Raw genomic sequence first — 6,051 nt, 5'->3', positions numbered from 1 at the left:
TCAAGCAGGAACAAACTTTATTTCCAAACTCCCGCGAACGCTACCCACAGCGGCCCTTCTAGGAACACCACACACCAACCCGAACTCCCTCCACGGGAACTTCACCAACCAACGGAAACTCCCCAGGAATCCCCTGGAGAACTCCAAAGTACCGGGCACCGAGGCGGACAGCAGGGGTCTATATACAATTGAATACACAGGCTTGTTTCAATCCAGCATCATCCAGTCACAGCAATTATACACAGCTTAATTAACATCATCTTGCCTCTCAACCATTACATCCGGCAAAATGCCAGGGGCCATTCCAACTGGCTGTGGCTCTCAACACTCTCCAGAATTATTTATTTCTTTATTATCTGTCTGTCACACTAGAATGTCAACTATGTGAGGTCAGAGATCTTATCCTAATCCCTGCTGTATCCTTAGCTCCCAGCACAGAACTGCATAATCCAGCAGACATAATCCAGAGACAATCCACAGCTCTGTCTACTAAGCAGTTGAAACATACTGGTCTGAGTTGAAATATGCTGAAAATACAAAATACACACTGGATGTCAAAGGTTTAGTACAAGAAAGAATATAATGATTCCTGATAATTTTATACTGATTAAATGTTGAAATGATAATATTTTGATATATTAAGTAGAATATAAATCTCACCTATTTCTTTTTATCTTTTTTTTCATTTGGCTACCAGAAAAAGTCTAAGCTACATTTATGGCTTGTTTCATATTTGTATTGGCAGCACAGATACAGAAACTTAGTAAATATTTGTTGAAGGAAGATATAAAAAAATTAATTTACGGGCTGGGGATGTGATTCAAGGGGTATCGCGCTCACCTGGCATGCGTGCGGCCCGGGGTTCGATCCTCAGCACCACATACAAACAAAGAGGTTGTGTCCACGCTGAAAACTAAAAAAAATAAATATTAAAATTCTCTCTCTTAAAAAAAAAAAAAGAGAGAGAGCCTGGAAAACAAGTACCAAAATAGGGGGACTATAGTTTACAACAATTTGTTAAATATTTTAGAAAGAACTAGCACAATTACACACCAATAATTCCAGCAATTTAGTGAGATCCTGTTTCAAAATAAAAAAGGGCTAGAGATGTAGCTCGGTACAGAGAAGAAGAACAGCAACAACTAGAAAAGTTCAAAATTTCCAACACAGCCAGGTCCCAGTGGCTTGGAGGCTGAAGCAGAAGGATCACAAGTTTTAAGCCAACAATTTAGCAAAGCCCTAAGCAGCTTAGCAAGACTCTGTCTCAAAAAAAGGAGGGGAGGAGACTTGGGATGTGGTTCAGAGGTTGAACACCCTTGGGTTCTATCCCTGGCACCAAAACCAAACAAACAAAACATTTTCTAACACAAAGTGAAATTTTTAGAACTGTTCTAAAAAATAGTCCATTTTTTAAAAAATTATTTTACCTTTGGATCGCTCCTGGAATTATTATTATTTTTTTTTTGTGTGTGTGTGTGGTACTGGGGATTGAACTCAGGGACACTCAACCACTGAGCCACATCCCCAGCCCTATCTTGTATTTTATTTTGGGACAGGGTCTCACTGAGTTGCTTAGTACCTTGCTTTTGCTGAGGCTGGCTTTGAACTCGAAATCCTCCTGCCTCAGCCTCCCGAGCTACTGGGATTACAGGCGTGCATCATGGCATCCAGCTGGAATATTTCTTTTTTTACAAATATTTTATTAGTTGTTGATGGACCTTTATTTATTTATATTTGGTGCTGAGAATTGAACCCAGTGCCTCACACTTGCAAACACTCTACCACTGAGTCACAACCCCAGCCCGGCCCCTGGAATATTTCTAAAACATACATTTGATAAATTACTTATCTCCTACAAAAACTTTGGTGGTTCGCCAACTATCTATGGAAAATAAGTTCATACCCACTGTTACTAGCGTTGACATTTATAGTTGTTTGCCATCTTTTTTAAAAAAGATAATTTTTTAAGATGGACACAATATCAGTACTTCATTTTTATGTGGTGCTGAGGATCCAACCCAGTGCCTCACATGTGTGAGGCAAGTGCTCTACCTGAACTACAACCCCAGCCCCTGGTTGCCATTTTAAATACCTGTTTCCCTCCTCCTCCTTTCTGGCTAGCTATATTTCAAAGGTCTCAGGAATCCAGTTCAGACTCATGCAGTCCTCTCTGCCTGGAATATTCCTCTCCCTCTGCTCTTGCAGAGCCTTATCTTGAGTCCTACACCCTCCAGTATGTAAATCAGTCATCTTCTAATTCTTGTTCCCATGTGGTCTCTATTAAAAGATGAGTTAGGCACAGTGGTGCACACCTGTAATCCCAGTGACTTGGGAGGCTGAGGCAGGAAGACTGCAAGTTTGAGGTCAGCCTCAGCAATTTAGTGAGACCCTGTCCCAAAATAAAAATAAAGAACTGGGGATGTGGCTCAGTGGTTAAGCACGCTTGGGTGTGATCCCCAATAAGCCGCCCCCCACCACCAAAAAAAAAAGGAGAAAATAAGACATAAGGCATTGTTATCATTGTGCCTCTTCTAGTAAGATTTTGGAAAGTAGATATAATGAGGCATATATATATATATATATATATATATATATATATATATTAATCTTAGAAGTGTTGAAAAAGAATTCTGAGAGCTGCAGGTGGGCTAGGGATTAATAAACTTGAGATAGACACAGTGGAAGTAAAGCAAGACTATTGAATGTTCACAGAAGTAGACCTGGGCAGACCTTCTAGGTTAGATGTAGCTGAATACCTTACAAGATCCCCACAGTGAAGCTGTGTTTGCTGACTGCCTGTCCACAGTGACAGACAGCAGAGAGTCCACTGGGGTGTCTCCTGTTCTGAAAGCCAATCTGCCTCTGACTGTTGCTCACCCAAACCAAAATTCTGGGACCATATGGATTCAGATATTTTATTTCCACGGTCTGACTTGGTATTGCTGGGGCATGGGGTGGCAGAAACATTACTCTTTTTATCATTATACAGTGGAACTTCAGGAGAATGTATGAGAACAGAGCCCTGCAGCCTCCCAGGTACACTGTTTTCACCAAGAGAAAAGGATGAGGGTTTTGGGGGAGGGTGAGATTGGGAAGTGAAATTGACCAAATTTGCTAGGTGCTTGTATGAAGGTCACAACAAATCCCACCATTATGTATTATAATGCACCAATTAAAAAAAGAGAAAAAATGGTTTGCATTTATTGAGTCTTACTCTTTACCACCTATAGTGCAAATTCCCTGTATTGTCATTGATATTGTCATTGATATCTCTTCCCTTTTAGGAATGCATTATCCTACCAGTTTGCTAATAAGAAACTTAAAGAGGGGCTGGGGTTGTGGCTCAAGCGGTAGCGCGCTTGCCTGGCATGCGTGCGGCCCGGGTTCGATCGTCAGCACCACATACAAACAAAGATGTTGTGTCCACCGAGAACTAAAAATAAATATTAAAAACTCTCTCTCTCTCTTTAAAAAAAAAAAAGAAACTTAAAGAATACTATACAAAGATAAATGACTTCCCCAAGGACACCCAGCAGGTTAACAAACCCATAACAGGTTTTACCCTAGGTCAGTCTTTCTCCAGAGGTCACAGGCAAAAAAACATTTGTTACCCTGGACCCTGAATCCTCACCCTAATCTGACCCTAACCCTAGGGTTAGGTTAGGGTGAGGAAGAGGACCCCAATCCTTCTACTGTTCTTTCAAGTGAGGAGTCCTAGACAGCTGGAGGAATTTAAAGGAAGAGGTGAAGGTGGAAGAGGAATGCAGGTGGAGCTCCTGGCCTAGGATATTTTATATCTGTGAGCAGCAAGGATAGGGGGACAAACATCTACTTGGCCAGGCTATCAAATTTGAGGCCGCTTTGTTTTAAGGGGCAATATATGGTTTTCTCCCACTATTACTGGACAGAGAAGGAGTTTCTCTCCCAAAAGCTAGCTTTCCTCCCTCCCCAGTGTCCCTCAGCTGGGCCAAGGGATTCATAGCTAGCCCTTAGAGCAGAGGAAAGGGAAGAGCTGGGACTTCTAAGAAAAGCTTATGAATTTGGGCTGGGATTTCTTTTTTAAAATACTTTTTAGTTGTTGATGGACCTTTATTTTTTATTTATTTATATGCGGTACTGAGAATCAAACCCAGTGCCTCATACATTGCCAGGCAAGCACTCCGCCACTGAGCCACAACCCCAGCCCGCTGGGATTTCTATGTGACCAACATACCTTTGGGTCTGATGGAAGGACTAACAGTGGTACACTTTATGCTCTGAATATATAGCTCTTGCTGCTCGACCAATGCAACTTACTTTTTTTTTTAATTTTTTTTTAAAGTGAGAGAGGAGAGAGACAGAGAGAGAGATAATTTTTTTTAATATTTATTTTTTTTAATTTCTCGGCGGACACAACATCTTTGTATGTGGTGCTGAGGATCGAACCCGGGCCGCACGCATGCCAGGCGAGCTTGCTACCGCTTGAGCCACATCCCCAGCCCCTGCAACTTACTTTTAAACCAGACATTTTCTTTCTCTTCCTCTCTCCCTGCCCCTTCTTAATCTCTTCCCCTCCCTGATCTCAGGAGAAACAGGATTACCTTTCTTCCCCACCTTAGCAGATTTATCTGTCCTCAGAATACACACACATCATAGGAAGGAAGTAATCCAGACTTTGGGGAAGGTACCAAAAGATCTCAGAAACGACTATCTCCCAATTAACTCAATAGAGAACAAGTGGAATGTAGCCTTTGAATCACCTCTTTAAAAGAATCACAGCCTCTGGGACAGAAGTCCCCAGTGTTTCTCCTTTGCTAGCAATAAACTTTATTTTTTTTTCTTTTTCTCAAAACTGTATACTCATTATTGGATTGGCATCAGGGACAAGGACCAAGCTTTCCTAACAAAGGGCTTCTCAGTGTGACCCCTCCCATCTATAGACCCACAGCTTGGCCCATAATTTGGGTAGTTTGGGCTGCCTTGCAGATTCTTTGAGTTGAGGGACGTCTCCCAGAGTTAGAATTCTGTTCTTGGTGTGACTTGCTTCTTTATGTATGAGAATTGGCTCCCTGGACTAAAAAATGATCGTTCCTTTATTGGGTTTTTCCCAGTTTAAGGCAAAAGCGTTTGGAAGATCAGGCAGCACCTACTTAGAGGATTTAGTGATGAGGGTACACTGAAGTTGGAGAATTATAGGGGGCCTGGAAATACTCCAGAACCAAGATGAAACCTGTTGACCTGCTCAGCCCCTCTTCAACATTCAGGAACTCGGGGCCTTTGGCAGGCAGATCTGTGTAATTGACACGCCTTATATCCAACCTGGGAGTGTGCCCCAATTTACTTCACCCACAAGGCGAGTGTAAGGTGACTTCCCTCACCTCATTTCACGTTAATCTCCGCGAAGAGCTTGGAAAAGCGCCTGGCAGAGTGTCAGCACTCCCAAGGTGTTCGCAGGTAACATTACCATCGCTAGCAGCTGGGCTAGGTAAGGAATCCGACTTGATAATTTGGCAGTAACTCGACAAACTTTCAAATGTGGACAGAGAAACGCTTGTCAAAGCTTTTAAACCACTTTTGCTGTGACACCTCTCCTTTGCAAGGCGCGGTGGCCTCCACCCAACCCCGCCCGGGTGAGGTCTAATCTAGGACCTTCTGAGTCTCCTTGCTGACTGGGGGCGGAGTGCAGGTTGGGTTCTGCCTACCAGAACACCGATTTAGGCCTGAAGTCTGGGCGGAGCTTGAGTTTAGATCCGCGGAGCACACCGCCGCCACCTACCCGCCACCTACCCGCCCCGCCCGGCTCGCCACCTGCGACCTGAATTCCTTTGGTGTTAGGCCGGGTAGAGGTCAGAGACAGCCACGCTCAGCTTGAAAGAGTGTGGGGGACGCAAGCAAAGGTCTGTGGACTGGGAAAACCTAAATTCTGGAATCAATGCACAAAAGGAGAATTAAAGCAAGCGATCTGGGCTCTGTAATAATTTACCCGCGTTTGCCTACGCTCGCCTACCTCTCCTTTAGACCAACAAATGTTTCCTCGGTTTCCCACCCCATTCAAAGTCGGTTTGTTTTCGA

The 6,051-nt window shown here is 43.3% G+C and overlaps 1 long non-coding RNA gene across 1 annotated transcript; it reads right to left on the bottom strand.

Annotated features, from left to right (window-relative positions):
* LOC144375153 (uncharacterized) lies at positions 1–1,240 on the bottom strand. Its single transcript, XR_013434597.1, has 3 exons — positions 1,054–1,240; positions 841–913; positions 1–527 (listed from the first exon to the last, which is right to left on the bottom strand). It is a non-coding gene; the product is annotated as an uncharacterized LOC144375153 (long non-coding RNA).
* Between the last annotated feature and the right edge of the window lie 4,811 nt (positions 1,241–6,051).

This window comes from Ictidomys tridecemlineatus, chromosome 1 (assembly GCF_052094955.1).
Source record: "Ictidomys tridecemlineatus isolate mIctTri1 chromosome 1, mIctTri1.hap1, whole genome shotgun sequence".
NCBI classification, from domain to species: Eukaryota; Metazoa; Chordata; class Mammalia; order Rodentia; family Sciuridae; genus Ictidomys; species Ictidomys tridecemlineatus.
This window is presented reverse-complemented; position numbering and strand designations above follow the sequence as displayed.